The sequence below is a fragment of the Triticum urartu genome, chromosome 3A (assembly GCF_056163025.1).
Source record: "Triticum urartu cultivar PI428250 chromosome 3A, HENAU_Tu73, whole genome shotgun sequence".
Taxonomy (NCBI): Eukaryota; Viridiplantae; Streptophyta; class Magnoliopsida; order Poales; family Poaceae; genus Triticum; species Triticum urartu.
The window spans coordinates 638,053,348-638,071,769 of record NC_141875.1 but is presented as its reverse complement, the minus strand read 5'-3'; positions in this window follow the sequence as shown (position 1 = coordinate 638,071,769).

Sequence of the window (18,422 nt, the reverse complement as noted above, 5' to 3'; positions counted from 1 at the left end):
TGGTAGGGACAAGAGACAGAGGACTGCAAAGTCTTTTGGTGATGATTTCCTTGTATACCTTGTGGATGATACTCCCACTTCTATTTCAGAAGCTTATGTGTCTCCGGATGCTGACTATTGGAAAGAAGGGGTCCGTAGCGAGATGGACTCCATCATGGCTAACGGGTCGTGGGAAATCACTGGACGCCCCTATTGCTATAAACCATTGGGATGTAAATGGGTTTCAAAAAGAAGCTTAGGACCGATGGTACGATTGAAAAGTACAAGGTTAGGCTTGTGGCCAAGGGCTATGACCAGAAAGAAGAGGAAGATTTCTTCGATACTTATTCACCTGTGGCCAGACTGACCACCATTCGAGTATTACTCTCGTTGGCGGTGTTGGTGTCAAACCGTCGGATCTCGGGTAGGGGGTCCCGAACTGTGCGTCTAAGGCGGATGGTAACAGGACGCAGGGAACACGATGTTTACCCAGGTCCGGGACCTCTTGATGGAGGTAATACCCTACGTCCTACTTGATTGATCTTGATGATATGAGTATTACAAGAGTTGATCTACCACGAGATCATAGAGGCTAAACCCTAGAAGCTAGCCTATGGTATGATTGTTGTTGTCCTACGGACTAAACCCTCCGGTTTATATAGACATCGGAGGGGGCTAGGGATACACAGAGTCGGTTACAAGGGAGGAGATCTACATATCCGCATTGCCAAGCTTGCCTTCCACGCCAAGGAGAGTCCCATCTGGACATGGGACGAAGTCTTAAATCTTGTATCTTCATAGTCCAACAGTCCGGCCAAGGGATATCGTCCGGCTGTCCGGAGACCCCCTAATCCAGGACTCCCTTAGTAGCCCCCGAACCAGGATTCAACGACGATGAGTCTGGCGCGTAGATTGTCTTCGGCATTGCAAGGCGGGTTCTTCTCCAAATTCTGAATATCTGCTGAGTAGTGTCCGGCTCCCCATAAATGTTGCGCTTCTTGGCTTCCGCGCCCAATAAGGGCTATCTTCCACGAGTCGAGCGAATGCGAGGAGCCATGGCATTTTTACATTTGCCACCCTAGCCATGTAAGTAAAATGTCTATTAAAGAGATGGGGATTCTTAGATCCAGACCACACCATCCTCCCACGGCGAGTATCCATCGGAGCACGCTCGGAAAAATCCATTCCAACATGGCCGGCCATGGCAGCTCCTCCTCTCGCTCCCGTAGCCCTAAGCCCGGTGATTGGGAGAAGTGTTCCGTCCCGCACAACCAATTAATAGGGTTACAGACCCAGGGATTTCTCCCTCCATCGTATATGGTCCCCGTTCGAGCCAGGCTCGCCACCTATAATGGCGGGGAGCAAGCGGAGAGGTTCCCCAATCCCTCCAAGGGGGAGCGGGTATGCCTTGTCCCTTATATTTACTAAGGGGACTTGGATTTCCAATCCATCCGTTCCTCCGTGGGCTCCTGGAGTTTTATAGCCTCCAGTTGCATAACTTCACCCCCGCTTCCATATTACACATCGCTGGTTATGTTGCCCTTTGTGAGCTGTTTCTGGGCTACAAAGCTCATTTCGAGCTGTGGAAGGGGCTATTCTGCCTTGTGCCCCATACACAGAAGGGGTCAATATATCAAGTGGGCGGAGCTGAAATATGGCGCATCACCGGGGCCGGATACCTGTCCGGTACCCCGAAGAAGACGTCCGAAGACTGGCCTTCGGAGTGGTTTTACATGGAGGACGTCCCCCTTACAGATCCTATTCGGATGGGTCTTCCCAAGTTCGACAATGCCCCTTTGAAGAAACGCCGAAGCTAGCGCCCACGGAGCCCTCAGGAGGAAGATAACGGAGAAGTCCTTTACCTGATGGGCCGGATAAAAGTGCTGGCTCAATCAGGACTGACAATAATCGAGGTTATGTCAATATGTATAATGCGGGGGGTGCAGCCACTTCAATATCGAGGGCACCCCATGTGGCGCTTTAACGAGGAAGATGATGCCACCCACTGCGGGCGTAAGGGACCATACTCAGTTGCTGCTCTACCAAAAATTCTGTCCGATTTGTTCAAGGGAGAGGAAGAGGAGTTCATCCATATTAAGCCACGGGATGGATTCTCCATGTACAACCCTCCAAGCTGGGTGAGTTGTCACTTTTTACTCCCAACCTTCCCGCATTCTTCGTCATAAATACTCACCTTGCCGTTTCATGGCAGGAACTGCAAAAAGCTGTAAGGGAGATCAACAGCCCACCTCCATAACCGGAGGACCCTGACCGGGCCCTCGATCCCAGACTCGAAGAGGATCCAGATATATTTGTGGAGCTGATCGACAGGACATTCTATCAATTGAGCTGCGATGATGCCATGGTGGCCATCATAGCCGACTATCATGGGCTACTCCCTGCATCGCATGTAAGAAACACCGGAGTCCCAACTTCCGAAAAGGATCCCCTTTTATGCACTTCACCTACCGTACACATATGGTGTCTTACAGGGAAGGCCATCGGGACACCACGCCGAACCCGCGGTGACTCGCCAACAAGGGGCACCGAAGCCGGGTAGGCTAAAAGGGAAGGCGGTCAGGACTGAAACGCCGGCGCAGAGGTATGATACAGAACCTCGCTCCGTGGTTGTTGTCCTTTAAAATATAATAACGTCCATGTTTCCTAGTAGGAAAAATGCTCGCCGGACTATATCCGGGGAGGTTGCCGATCACGCCTTCACCAGTCGGGCTCCAGGGCCGGACATAGAGGCGGAGGCTAACACGGGGCGAACGCCGGATGCTCCTCCTATAGAGGATGCGGATAGACTATCAGCTACAAATTCCAAAGTGGAGAGCGCCATGAATCACAGGCGTCGTCGAGCCGTACTCCATGATGCTTGTTTCCCCTAAGACGCATTCGATGCCTTCAACTCAGGAGACGTGTACATCCGTGCTGCTCAAAACGGTCTTGCCAGAGCCACGGACCAGTATGTAATGGATATACGGGTAAGAAAATCTGACGGTTATATATATCAGTAGCCCCTGAGACTTGAAACAGTTGACACAACTGATTTAAGGATCATTATTTGTCCAGGTTCTTACAGAGAAGAATACCCAATTGTCTCAAGAGCTGGAAGAGTGCAAAGCCCAGCTACGGGCCGCCGTTGCCGCGTTGAAGGAGTCCGAGAAGGCCCCCTCTGGTAACACTTGTTTCCATTACAAAGAATGACAGGTACCAGATAGTATGCGGCATGCATGCAAATCTAACAATAGATGTTGCAGATGACTCCGGAGTGAATCTGGAGGCCGTGCCGGGGAATGCGCAACGTGCTAATCGAGAGCTAAATGCTGGCGAGCGCGTGCTTACGCGGGTTAGGCAAGAGAAAAATGATCTCCAAGACACCAATATCCAGCTGGGCGTGGAACTGAAAGATGTCCGAGCCCAGCTTGCGGACTCCGTGAAGGAGAATAAGCGGCTTCGACGTGACATTTTCAGTAAGAGCTTGAACGAACTTTTGAAAGAGTTCGGCGAAGAAGCCGGCTAACAAAGTTATGTCTACAGGTATGCTGACGGGTCGTCCCGCGGAGGAGATGCCCGGGTCTGCGGGTGATCTTCTACCAGAACTCTCACAATTGCACGAACAAGTTCGGTAGGTGATGCAGGGTATTGCCCAAGCCTTGTGGCCATCCGCCTCCCCGACAGGAGGCTGGGGGAGCTTATAGAGAAGCTCAAGGGAGCGCGGCGGCGCTTTCGATTATGGAAGATATCAGCCTGTCGACAAGGTGCAAGGGAAGCCTGGGCCATGGTGAAGACGCGATATACCAAAGCTGACCCAAACCACATGGCCGAGGTCGGACCTGTGCGGCCCGATGGGAAAGAGATCCCCGTCAGTTTGGTGTATGAACAAGTAGAATAAGCTGCAAAGTATTCCCAATAGGATTGTAGGCTAGACAGCCTGTTGGATGGTATAGAAGAAGAATTTAGTCAGTCTTAGTGACTGTGTACTTTAAGTGACATATATAATGTCCCTAGCCGGATTGTAAATCATTTGTCATGGCAGACCTTTTTGCTTCGACCTCGGGACGCGATAGTCCGGAGTGTATCCGAATACCCGTTCAGTTATGTAAAAATCGGGGTATGCATGGAAACCAGGCGTAGGGGTCATAAGTGCTTGAACAGACAAGTACCCAACTAGCTATGTTATATTACATGGATAGTAAGAAACATCTTCCAGGGATAATAGTTCAGTTAAGGGTTCCTTTCCCTGGGTACGCATGCCCTAATGTGCATGTCCGAACATCGAAAAGAGACGCAGGCTATAAACATCTGGGGGCATGTATCAAAATAAATAAAAGTCATCTTTTGTTCACTGACCGAATATTCCCTTCAGAACGCTAGCTTTCGGCTTCACCCAGTCTGAGGTACACATCCGGCTGACCCGACAGTAACAATCGCAGAGGTGCTCCCCTTATGCCCTAGCCGAATTAACGGGAACGTAGGGCATAAATACAAGAGCCAGGCAACCCAGTTTGGCCAAAACTTAAGTCATATCGATGCATATAATGGCAAAAAAAGGTACATGTGGAAGAATAACACATGTGTGGGGTATAAAGCCCAGAAAAATAGTTATATTAAGCTTATGTATAAGAAGCCCCCAGGTATAATGAGCGCGGTTAGCGCGTCAAGATTGTGTAGTCAAGACACAAGTTAGCCTTTTAAGGCCTTGAGGAGAAGAAAACAGAAGAGAGAAAGAGATAAAATACAGATAACGGATATGCAAAAAATTGACGGGGGTAAGGAGACGAACATAGAGTCCGGCACTAGGCGTAGAATCTTCGGAGTCTGGCTGCGTTCCATGGGTTTGGCTCGAGTCGATTGTACGACGCATCCTGTAGACGGTACGCTCCACCGGTTAGAACCTGGTCAATAATGAAGGGACCTTCCCATTTGGGCTTGAGCTTGTTCTTTTTCTTCTCTGGCAGGCATAGAACTAGTTCGCCAACGTTATAGGTTTTGGCCCGTACTTCTCTGCTTTGATACCTTCGGGCCTGTTGCTGATAGAATGCGGAACGGGCTTTCCATGTCGCGCTCCTCCTCCAGGGCATCCAAATTGTCCTACCGATCGAGCTCAGCCTCTTTTTCTTCATACATGCGCACTCGAGGTGAGTCATGAATTATGTCGCAAGGCAAAACCGCCTCTGTGCTGTACACCATAAAAAATGTGTGTATCCGGTAGTGCGATTTGGCGTGGTCCGCAGCCCCCATAGTACGGAGTCGAGCTCCTCTACCTAGTGCGTGTTTGATTCCTTTAAGGACCGCACTAATCTGGGTTTGATGCCGCTCATGATAAGACCATTTGCTCGCTCGACTTGACCATTAGTTTGCGGGTGATAGACAGAAGCATAATCGAGCTTGATACCCATGTTACTGCACCAAAGTTTTACCTCATCGGCTGTAAAGTTCGTGTCGTTGTCAGTGATGATGCTGTGGGGGATGCCATAACGGTGTACAACCCCATATATGAAGTCTATCACCGGTCCGGATTCAGCCATTTTAATGGGTTTGGCTTCTATCCATTTGGTGAATTTATCCACCATGACCAGTAAGTATTTTTTCTTATGGGTTCCCCCTTTGAGGGGTCCGACCATATCAAGCCCCCAGACTGCAAAGGGCCAAGTAATGGGGATTGTTCGGAGAGCGGTAGGCGGCATATGGCTTTGGTTTGCAAAAAGCTGGCAACCGACGCAACGTTGGACCAAATCCTGTGCATCTGCTCGGGCCGTCGACCAATAGAAACCTGTACGGAAGGCCTTGCTTACAAGGGCCCGGGCTGCGGCGTGGTGGCCGCCGAGTCCAGCATGGATTTCTGCCAAAAGCTTCCGCCCTTCCTCTTTGGAGATGCACCTTTGAAGGACTCCGGTAGTGCTTTTCTTATAAAGCTCTCCCTCATGGACCTTGTAGGCTTTAGATCGCCGCACTATGCAGCGTGCCTCATTTTGGTCCTCGGGTAGTTCCTGCCTGGTTAGGTAGGCCAGGAATGGTTCTGTCCACGGGGCGATGACGGCCATTATCACTTGGGTTGAAGGTGTTATTTCGATGGCAGAGCCTCCGATTGTGTCAGAGTGTTCGGTATCTGGTGTTGTGGTCGGGTCCGGACTATTGTTACCGGTGTCCCCTTCCCATACCACAGAAGGCTTAAACAGCCTTTCCAAGAAGATGCTAGGTGGGACAGGGTCACGCTTAGCGCTGATACGGGCAAGTATCCGCTGCCTGATTGTTTTCCCAAGCCACATGGTGGAATTCAAGCCCCTCGAACCGAGCTGACATTTTGAGGACGACATTGTGATATGACGCCATTTTTGGATCCTTGGCATCGAAGTCTCCATTTATTTGAGATATTGTGAGGTTCGAGTCCCCACGCACCTCTAGGCATTGAATGCCCATGGAAACTGCCATCCGGAGACCTTGTAATAGGGCCTCGTATTCGGCTACTTTGTTGGAGTGTGTGTATAGTGTTTGGAGTACGTATTGGACTGTATCTCCGGTGGGGGACGTCAGGACGATGCTAGCCCCCAGACCAGCCAGCATTTTAGAGCCGTCAAAGTGCATGATCCAATTGGAGTACGCGTCGTACTCTTTAGGAAGTTTGGCTTCTGTCCATTCGGCTATGAAATCGGCCATTACTTGCGAATTAATGGATCGCCGTGGTCTATATGTTATGTCGAACGGGAGGAGCTCGATAGCCCATTTGGTAATCCGGCCCATGGCATCGTGGTTGTTTATTATGTCGTTGAGTGGTACTTCTGAGGCCACCGTAATTGAACACTCTTGAAAGTAGTGTCATAATTTCTGGGATGCCATGAATACCGCGTATGCTATATTTTGATAATGTGGGTACCGTGATTTGCATGGAGTGAGGACAGTGGATACATAATATACCGGCTTTTGAAGTGGGAATTTATGTCCGTTCGTCTCTCGTTCGACGACGAGCACTGCGCTTACCACTTGGTGAGTTGCCGCTATATATAACAACATTGGTTCTCCGATATTTGCCGCAGCCAAGATTGGGTTGGTGGCCAGGATGGCTTTTATTTCTTCCAATCCGGCCATGGCTGCGTTCGTCCACTTGAAGTGTTCGGTGCGCCGAAGAAGGCGATAAAGGGGGAGTGCCTTTTCTCCTAATCGGGAGATAAAGCGGCTTAAGGCCGCCACACATCCTGTTAACTTTTGGATTTGCTTGAGGTCAGTTGGGATAGCCAACTGTGACAGAGCTCGGATTTTAGCCGGATTTGCTTCAATTCCTCTACTGGAGATGATGAAGCTCAGGAGCTCTCCGGCGGGTACGCCGAAAACGCATTTTTCTGGATTGAGCTTAATGTCGTATGTTTGGAGATTGTCGAACGTGAGCCTCAAGTCGTCTATTAAAGAGTCGACGTGTCTGGTTTTAACGACCACATCATCTATGTATGCCTCCATTGTTTTTCCGATCTACTTTTCTAGACATGTCTGAATCATGCGTTGATACGTTGCGTCGGCGTTTTTGAGCCCGAAGGGCATTGTGTTAAAACAGAAGGGGCCATATTGAGTGATAAATGCCGTTGCGGCTTGATTGGACTCCGCCATCTTAATTTGGTGGTAACTGGAGTATGCGTCGAGGAAGCACAATGAGTCGTGTCCTGCTGTGGCGTCGATAATTTGATCGATGCGGGAGAGGGGGAAGGGATCCTTTGGGCAAGCCTTATTAAGGTCCTTGAAGTCGACGCATAGGCACTAGGATTTGTCCTTCTTTGGTACCATCACCAGGTTTGCTAGCCAGTCCGGATGTTTTATTTCTCTAATGAATCCGGCCTCCACTAACTTGGCTAGCTCCTCTCCCATGGCTTGTCGCTTAGGTTCAGAGAAATGCCAAAGAGTTTGCTTGACCGGCTTGAATCCCTTTAGAATGTTAAGGCTATGCTCGGCCAGCCTGCGTGGGATTCCTGGCATGTCTGAAGGATGCCTGGCGAATATGTCCCAATTCTCGCGCAGGAACTCCCGTAGTGCGGCATCTACGGCGGGGTTTAACTGTGCCCCGATGGGTCCGTTGGATGGACTTGGAATTTGACTATTTCATCCACTAGTTTAAAAGAGGTGGACTTGGATATTTTGTCGAATATCACGTCGTCCCTGTCCACTATGGAGCGCAGCGCAGTTAATTCCTCCGCCGTAAGGGCTTCGGATAATGCCTCGAGGGCCAGTGCGGCTGTTTTGTTTTCGGCGCGGAGTGCTATGTCCAGATTACTAGCTAGAGTGATTATTCCATTGGGCCTGGGCATTTTGAGCTTCATGTACCCGTAATGGGGTATGGCTTGGAAGATCATGAATGCCTCCCGCCCTAGAAGGGCGTGGTATCCGCTACTGAACGGGGCCACTTGGAATGTAATTTCTTTGGACCTATAATTCTCCGGAGTGCCGAATACCACATCTAGTGTGATTTTCCCAGCGCAACGTGCCTCCCGACTGGGGATGATTCCTCGGAAGGTCGTGCTGCTTTGCTCAATACGGTTTCTATCTATTTCCATTTTTTGAAGAGTCTCCTCATAAATGAGGTTTAATCTGCTGCCGCCGTCCATGAGCACTTTAGTAAGCCGAAAGTCGTCCACAATTGGACTGAGGACCAAGGAGGCTAGTGCTCGGGCTGTTCGGAATTTAGGTTCGTCAGTGGCATTGAAGGTGATAGCCGTGTCGCTCCTTGGATTTATTGCTGCCATGTGGCAGACTTCGGCAAGGCTGCGGAGTGCTTGCTTACGCCTATTATTTGAGGCGAAGGTCTCGAAGACTGTCAATACTCTATTGTTATTGTAGGATCGAAAGTATGTCTAGAGGGGGGGTGATTAGACTACTTGACCAAATAAAAATCTAGCCTTTTCCCAATTTTAGTTCTTGGCAGATTTTAGCTATCTTAGCACAAGTCAAGCAATCTCCACACAATTCAAGCAAGCATGCAAAAGAGTATATGAGCAGCGGAAAGTAAAGCATGCAACTTGCAAGAATGTAAAGGGAAGGGTTTGGAGGATTCAAACACAATTGGAGACATGGATGTTTTTGTCGTGGTTCCGATAGGTGGTGCTATCGTACATCCACGTTGATGGAGACTTCAACCCACGGAGGGTAACGGTTGCGCGAGTCCACGGAGGGCTCCACCCACGAAGGGTCCATGAAGAAGCAACCTTGTCTATTCCATCACGGCCGTCGCCCATGAAGGACTTGCCTCACTAGCGGTAGATCTTCACGAAGTAGGCGATCTCCTTGCCCTTACAAACTCCTTGGTTCAACTCCACAATCTCGTCAGAGGCTCCCAAGTGACACCTAGCCAATCTAGGAGACACCACTCTCCAAGAAGTAACAAATGGTGTGTTGATAATGAACTCCTTGCTCTTGTGCTTCAAATGATAGTCTCCCCAACACTCAACTCTCTCTCACAGGATTTGGATTTGGTGGAAAGAGGATTTGAGTGGAAAGCAACTTGGGGAAGGCTAGAGATCAAGATTCATATGGTTGGAATGGAATATCTTGACCTCAACACAAGTGTAGGTGGTTCTCTCAGAAAATGTGTATTGGAAGTGTAGGTATGTTCTGATGGCTCTCTCCTCGAATGAAGAGTGGGTGGAGGGGTATATATAGCCTCCACACAGAATCTAACCGTTACACACAATTTGCCAAACTCGGTGGGACCGAATGGTTAAACTTGGTCGGACCGATTCAGCAAACCTAGTGACCGTTAGGATTTTCGGTGGGACTGAGATGCAACTCGGTAGGACCGATATGGTTAGGGTTAGGGCATAACGTAATCTCGGTGTGACCGATTACACAAACTCGGTGGGACCGATTTTGGTAATAAGCTAACCAGAGAGTTGGTCAGGTAAACTCGGTGGGACCAATTCACTCATCTCGGTGAGACCGAAATGTTACAAAAGGGAAACAGAGAGTTTACATTGCAATCTCGGTGGGACTGATCGCTCATCTTGGTAAGACCGAAACGTTATGAAGGGAAACAGAGAGATTACAATCCCATCTCGGTGAGACCGAGATCCCTATCGGTGAAACCGAATTGCTAGGGTTTGTGGCAGTGGCTATGACATTTGAAACTCGGTGGCGCCGGATAGAAAGAATCGGTGGGGCCGAGTTTGACTTTTGGTTTAGGTCATATGTGGATGTGGGAAGGTAGTTGAGGGTTTTGGAGCATATCACTAAGCACTTTGAGCAAGCAAGCCATTAAGCAACACCTCATCCCTCCTTGATAGTATTGGCTTTTCCTATAGACTCAATGTGATCTTGGATCACTAAAATATAAAATGTAGAGTCTTGATCTTGAAGCTTGAGCCAAACTTTTTGTCCTTAGAATTTTGAGGGATCCACTTTCCTCATCCATGCCATGCCATTCATTGAGCTTTTCCTGAAATATTAATGTTGGAATAATGTTAGCTCAATGAGCTATATGTTGTTGGGAATTACCAAAACCACCCGGGGATAGTTGCACTTTCAATCTCCCCCTTTTTGGTAATTGATGACAACATGTAGATCAAAGCTTCAACAAATGATAATAAGAGTGAAAGATATCGTCGCTTTGAGAAGTATGTGAAAAGTAAGAGCTCCCCCTAAATTTGTGCATATCTTAAGATTTGCTTTGGACTGCAAATGCACAATGAGTTAGGGTCATGGGTTACTCTTCCATGTCACATACATCTTGGTGGAGCGCTCAAAATGATAAGAATTAAATACATGCACTCATCACCAAGCAAAGTGAATGATCATATAAGGATAAGTAAGATAATATCATCTAACAAGCATAAGTGTAGTTTATGATCAACCACATGATCATCAATGTCTCACAGATAATAGCATAGTATCTCAAGCAATCAAAAGATAAACAAAGTTCAACCACCAAAGCAAGAGAGAATAAAAAGCAACGCTCTCTCTCGAAGCCTATGATCTATACATTTTCTCCCCCTTTAGCAACAAGTTACCAAAAAGTTCATAGAAAATGCATAGCACTAAAACGTCTCTCAGGCTTGGTCTTCAGGTGGTGGTGTCCGGAGAACGCCAAGGACGAAGGCTTCAGTCGAAGTAGACGAAGTTGATGGGGTAGGTGCTGGAGCTGGTGGCATTGAAGCTGTAGCAGGTGCAGATGAAGTGACTCTAGTGTCTGGTACAGGCACTGCAGCAGATCTCTGAGCTCGAGGCACTCTGGCAAATGCATCAGTGGTTGTCTTGCCCTTCCTCTCCTGCATGTCATCCTGTAGCTGCTCCACAACAGACTGAATCTCAGTTACTTTGACATCTAAATCATAGAATTTTTGTTTCACGATTCTTTCCAGGCTCTCCTAGTTTTGAGTTAGGGTGGCCAACCCCTTCTCAATCCTCAGAGAAGATGCTATCAAGTAACTAAGCTGGTCCTGCTTGCTTTTCAAAAAGTACTCAGATGCCTCCTCTTGAGTTGGCATCTTGGCAGCCTTCTCCATCTTTGCCTTCTCCTTCTTCTCTTGAGCTTGTACTAATGATGGTTCATTCTCATTCATCACAACTTGATTGTCCTCGAAGTCTGGGTAGATGGGAAAGTGTTCCTTATCCAACAAGTATGTTCCTATGCCCACCTTTGAGTTTATCAACTCCTGGATCTGTGGGGCATATCCACAACTTCTTTTCTGGTCAGATCCAGTCCTCTTGATAGTCTCAACTATAAGGCTCATGACCTTGAACTTCTGTGACACATCAAATATATGTAGCAAGTTAATTGCATGCCCTCTGATCATGTTGTGGTCACCTGACTTGGGCAAAAGAGTGTGCCTTAGGATCCAGTTGATCGTTGGCAGTCCTGACAGAAGAAAATGGACTGACCCAAACTTGAAAGTCTCAAGAGCATCTTTAGGAATCTCCTTGTACATTTGTGACATAGAATTGTGATCCATATTTTTCTTGGCATAAACATCCAATTCATCTTCACTTTCCTTTCGGGCATTGATCAGATTGGCTCATTCCTCAATAGTTGATTGGTATCTCGTACCTTCAGACATCCAAACTATTCTGCCATCTGGATAGAAGTGTGCTATGGAGTAGAATTGCATTATGAGCTCCTCATTCTACTTTGTGAGCTTATGCCCAGCAAAGTTTGCAACTCCACAAGCACAAAAGCTCTCAAACACACCGGGATAGTGTTCCTCATTTTCCTCCATGTAGGTCCAGTTGACCCACCTCATATCACACACTATAGGCTTCTTGTCCAGCAGCACTATCTCATAGAAATCTTGCTGTTCCTTTGTGTGGAACCTGTAATCAACAGCAGTCCTTCTCCTGGTAGCATATGGATCTCTCTCTCCATTTCCTCAGTCCTGAGTCTCTCCTGATCTTCATGTTCTCAGCCACATGATGAGCATCATTGTGGTCTGCAATTTTTGGCTTCAATTTTCTCAGAACATGCTCTTCATCTTCTTCTTCAGCAACAGTCTCAGGCACTGGGGCCTTGTTCTTCTCTGCAGCTGGTATGTTTCTGGTATTTCTCTTTGGTGCAATCTTGGGCTTGGAGGCAGCTTTGGGTGCTTCTTTCGGCTTTCATGATGCAGCCCCTGTCCTGATAGCATCACCCATAAGCTTCTGTGCCTTGGGTGCTGGTGCAGCAACCTCTTCTTCCTCTTCTTCTTCCATCATGGAAGCCTTTCCAATCACTCTAGCCATGGTATTCTTGACCCTTTCCTTCCTTTTCTCTCCTTCTGCAGTAGGCTCTTTGGGTTGAGATTCCAAAGATGCTTGAGAGGATGCTCTGGCCTTAGACATTGGTTATCTTCCTGCTGGCCTTTTGATCTTCATTCCTGGCTTAACTGCAGCTGAGTTGTACTCCTTCTTAACCACTTTCTTCTTTGATGTGGCCTCATCCTCAGTGGCCACATAGTCTTCATCCTCAGACTCTGAAGTTTTCTTCTTGCTTGCTCTAGTGGCAGCCTTTGGCAAATTGCTTGGGGTGCTCCTGCTACCATCATCTGAACTGCTAGAGGGACTAGTGCCCTCACTCAGGTGAACCTGCTCCTCTGACTTGTTCTGGCTGTCACTCTGGTCAGACATGTTGCAAACACTAACTGCAGACCCTGTGAATAGATTGTAGATGAGATAGAGTGGATGAGCATCACAAAATGTAGAGGTTTTGCAAAAGAATGAGTCAAAAAACTTAGTTTTAGTTTTCCACAGAAAGCATTTCGGATCAACCGATCTGCAAACTCGGTGATACCGAAGCAGCTGTTGGAACCTAAACTAGTGAACTCGGTCAGACCGAGTCACAGTTCGGTGGCACCGAGACTGCTAGGGTTTCACAAAGTCCTGAACTCGGTCACACCGATTTGCAATTCTCGGTTAGACCGAGAACCACATGTGCAATGGCCTTAGCCGAATCGGTGGAACCAAGATCTGCAACCCGGTGGGTCCGAGATGGTTTTGGCGGAAACCTAACCCTAAATTTTTGATTCAACTCTAATCTACGGAGTGTTTTGACTTGATAGAAGTGTTTCAATCGTGGTAAGAGTCATAATGAACACAATGTGCTAGGAATCGGACGGGGATAGCACTGTGATCGAGTCCATACCCTAGTTCGATGATGAACTCGCTACGGCGGCAACGGCGGGGAAGAATTCCGTTGACGGCGGCGGAGACCAGCGACAGGAGGCGGCTGGCGATGAGGAGGACGATCCGGAGACCCAGGAGGCAGAGCGAGTTATGCGCGGGCGAAGGTTTTTCGGAGAAATTTCCAAAATTTTGCCCGTGAGTATATATAGCCCGACCCTGTCGGTGTGACCGAGTGGAACAACTCGGTGGCACCGAGATGCATAACTGTTGACAGTTACAGCAACTCGGTGTGACCGAAAAGTTCAAATCGGTTGCACCGAGATTGAAAACCTAGATCGACTTAGTGATCTCGGTATGACCGAAATGGATGAATCGGTCAGACCGAAACGCATAAAGAAGTTTTGGAAGTTTAAGTCTATGACGAATCGGGGACTCCGAGTGCTCCTCACACAGAGTGGTTCAAATCTGACTTGATCAACTTTTGTGATGTAGCATGAATAGAGTTTGAGACGAGAAAAGCATAGATAGCTAGAGAGGGTTCTTAGGCATTCTTGTCCATCCACTTGGCAAAAGAAAAGAAAACCAATCAATCAAAACAACAAGTGGATGTCCTCGAATGAGTAAAATATGCAATCAACATGCTCACACAATAAAATGGCAATTGAAATATGTGGCAAAGCATGCACAGCCAATTCTAGCATCTATCAAACAATTTGCGATGACTAGGTCATCTATATATGAGTATATTGACTTACGAGTCAAATGAGAACATTTGATCATAGGTCATACTCATTGTTTAAGCACAAGTGGGGTTACCACTTTTACATAAAGCATTGTTGTGTTCACACCATTAGAGTTGCTTTAGCTCAATTCTTAGAGTAAAGCTCCCCCTAGATGTGAGATCCCCCCTAAGAGGGATGAACTAACCTTGGGTTTTATCGATGATGACTTCATGTAGATGTTGAAGATGTGGATGCTCAATGTTGATGTAGATCATATGGAGCTATCCATTGGAGTGAGTTGCACTTTCAATACCTACACGGGTTAGTCCCACAAGGAACAAACAAGGATATCCATAGACATAGAGTGATGCACACACCAGATGATGTCTATGAAAGCTTTTAGGTTACCTTGTCCCTTGTCTTACCAACAAGAGGGTTTGTGACTCCTTGAACTAGTGCAAGATGTGGAAGTTGATTGCACTTGTTCTTGCCAAGATGATAAGAGTGAAGTATGTTGGCGGAGTCACCCTCAAGAACTCTCTAGTTCTTCTTCTTCAGGATCCACACCATCTTGATGGGAATCCTCGGTGTTGTAGTTGTACTTGATGAAGTGGAACTTGAAGTAGTCTTGGGAACCCACTTGACCAAGGCCTTAGGAGCTTCTTCAAATGCATCAATTTCCTCTTGAAGCTTGTCCTTGCCTTTTTTCTTGTGGTCTTGTGGTGGAAGATCATCTTGAGCTTGTGTCCCTTTGAGAGAAGTAGGATCATACTTCTCTTGTTGAGGAACAAACTTCGTCTTGGTGTATTGATGTTCTTCCCACTCAACTCCATTGGCATTGAACTTTCGTTCCAAACCAACACCTTGATTCTTTCGGTGCCTTCCTTGCTTGCGTACAATTTCCTCGAATTGCTTACTTCCGGCAAGGCTCTTGTAAACACCTTTCTCTATAATTCCCTTCAATAAGCTATTTTCTTTCTCAAGTGTAACTTGGCTAAGAGAATCATTAGTGGAATCAAGAGAACTACTAGAAGCAACAATATTGGATTTAGCATGATTATTGTTACTACTAGAGGAAGAATCTTTCTTGTTCTTGTTACTAAACTTGACTTGAGGCATGTAAGTGGATAAGAGTAAAAGCTTAGCAATGTAAGAAGAACTTTTCTTGCGAAGATCATCATTGATTGCTTTTAAGAACTCATGCTCTTGCTCAAGGTTGAGCTTTTCAAAGCAAAATTTCTCATGAGTCCTTAAAAGTTCTCGATGATCTCCTAAGATAGTTTCATGAGCTAACTTAAGAGTATTTAGTTCTTTAGTTAGAGATTCAATCTTCTCCTTATCATTGTCATTCGTTTTATCTTGATTAGCATGATTAATTGACGTTTCATCATAGTATTCATCACTAGAGTTGTCAACAAGTAAATCATCATCACCTAACAAGTCATCTTCATCACTATTGAAATCAACATACTCGGGGTGTGATACCTTTGGGCCTTTAGCCATGAAGCATGTTCCAACTCCTTCATTTGGTGAGTCAAATATGTCATAGGAGTTGGTTGTCACAAGTGCTAGACCGGCAACACCTTCATCTTGAGTATATTCGGAGTCGGAGTGATAGCTTCTCTCGGAGTGGTTGTCGGAGTCGGAGCCGGATACCCATTCACCAACATGAGCTTGATGTCTTCGTTTTGTGTAGCTCCTTGATGACTTGTCCTTTCTTTCCGAATCCTTGCTTCTCCGTGAGGGTCTTCGTTCATAACGATCATCTCTACTCCTTCTTTCTCTAGATGGTGATTCTTCTCTTCTACTTTTTCTCTTGGGAGAATCTTATCTTCTCTTGTAGGGGGTCGTACACTCATTGGAATAGTGTCCGGGCCTTCCACAATTGTAGCAGTTTCGCTCTTGATTAGAAGATCTTTTGTCATTGTAGGACCTTGACTTGGAGCTTCTCTCTTTGCTTCTACTCTTGTAGAACTTGTTGAAGTTCTTCGCCATTAAGCTCAATTCTTCATTGAAGGTTTGTTTCTCACTCGATGATTTGGGGGCTTCACATAAGGTTTTGTAAGGACCACTTGATTTTTTGTGAAGTTCCTCTTTATCCTTGAGTGACATCTCATGAGCAACAATTCTTCTGATGACTTCCATTGGCTTGAGATCTTTGTAATTGGGCATCATTTGGATCAATGTGCACACGGTATCATATTTTCCATCCAAGGCTCTTAGGATCTTCTTGATGATGAATCTATCGGTCATCTCTTCACTCCCTAAGCCGGCAATCTCATTTGTGATAAGAGCAAGCCTAGAGTACATTTCAGCGACACCTTCACCATCCTTCATTTTAAACTTGTCAAGTTGACTTTGAAGCAAATCCAACTTGGATTCCTTGACGGAGTCGGTACCTTCATGCATGTAAATCAAAGTATCCCAAATTTCCTTTGCATTCTCAAGACGGCTGATTTTGTTGAATTCTTCGGGGCACAATCCGTTGAAGACGATATCACAAGCTTGAGCGTGTATTGTGGTGATAGAGGCTAAGGTGTCCCGATGTTTCGATGAGATGGTGGCTATCATTTTCTGTGGGAGTCGACCTTGACGATCCGACTATGAACGTGCGAGACGTTGCGCCTTAGCAATCGCTAAACCAACTTCCGAGGGTTATTGACCACGCCGGAGCACGATCAACCTGACCACGAGGGTCTGTTTCCTGCGAGCAAACGAAGAACAAGCAAGAAGCTGAGATCGCAATCGGGATATTGCGAATATAAGATGAAAGCTTTATTGATCAAGGTGGGGTTCTGTGACGTCTTGGTCTGGTCGTTGGACACAAACGAAGTACGCGAAGTTGCAGCTATGGCGAACTTTTAATCTAAACAAAACCCAAAGTCTAAACGACACCCTAAGGGCTGTATATATGGAGGAAGAGGGGGGAATTTCGTGGCCCTTGAGGGTGGGGTCCGAAACCAACCCTAACTCTTGTTTCCCCACACATACGGACTCTAAAAATAGCCTATACTTAAGTATTTCGAAATTACATGGGCCTGGCCCATTAATAAGGTGACGCAGCACCTAGAATAGCCTATGGACGAATATTATGAAGTGGCATCTTGTATATTTCGTCCAAGGCTTCATGCACTCCTTATGGCGGCTTCAAAGTCCTGAAATCATCACTTGTAACTCCGTTCTTGATCCCCTTGCGCATGCCATCAACTCCATGCGTGTTCTTGCTCCAATGTTCATCCTTCTCCAAGCTAGGCCCTTCATTTGTAAGCAAAACAAATGTATCCAATTTAGGCAGCATCATAATCTCATGAACATTAGAATCATTACCAAGAAACGAAAGTACCTGGTAACTTAATTGGCGTGCGCGAGCTCTAGTAATTGGTCCAGTATATGTAACAGTAGGGGCTGTGGGTGTAACAATGGTATTGATGTCCTCATCATGTAGCATCTTCAACTCATCCGCGGTAGCTTCACGATTCGGTTCTCTCCCATCAAAGAATTCACCTTGCAAGCCAACACACACAATAGCCCAAACGGCGGGGTTATGTCCAAGAATATGCATTTTCATCTTATGCTTCCAACTAGCAAAATTAGTACCATCAAAGTAAGGACCTCTATGGTGATAATTTCCCTCGCTAGACGCCATACTCTCCTAGGTTGTGAAACCAAGGCTATGACCACCAAAATCTATGGAAATCAAAGCAAATGGAGACCAAAGCTCTGATACCACTTGTAGGATCGAAAGTATGTCTAAGGGGGGTGATTAGACTACTTGACCAAATAAAAATCTAGCCTTTTCCCAATTTTAGTTCTTGGCAGATTTTAGCTATATTAGCACAAGTCAAGCAATCTCCACACAATTCAAGCAAGCATGCAAAAGAGTATATGAGCAGCGGAAAGTAAAGCATGCAACTTGCAAGAATGTAAAGGGAAGGGTTTGGAGGATTCAAACGCAATTGGAGACACGGATGTTTTTGTCGTGGTTCCGATAGGTGGTGCCATCGTACATCCACGTTGATGGAGACTTCAACCCATGGAGGGTAACGGTTGCGCGAGTCCACGGAGGGCTCCACCCACGAAGGGTCCACGAAGAAGCAACCTTGTCTATTCCATCACGGCCGTCGCCCACGAAGGACTTGCCTCACTAGC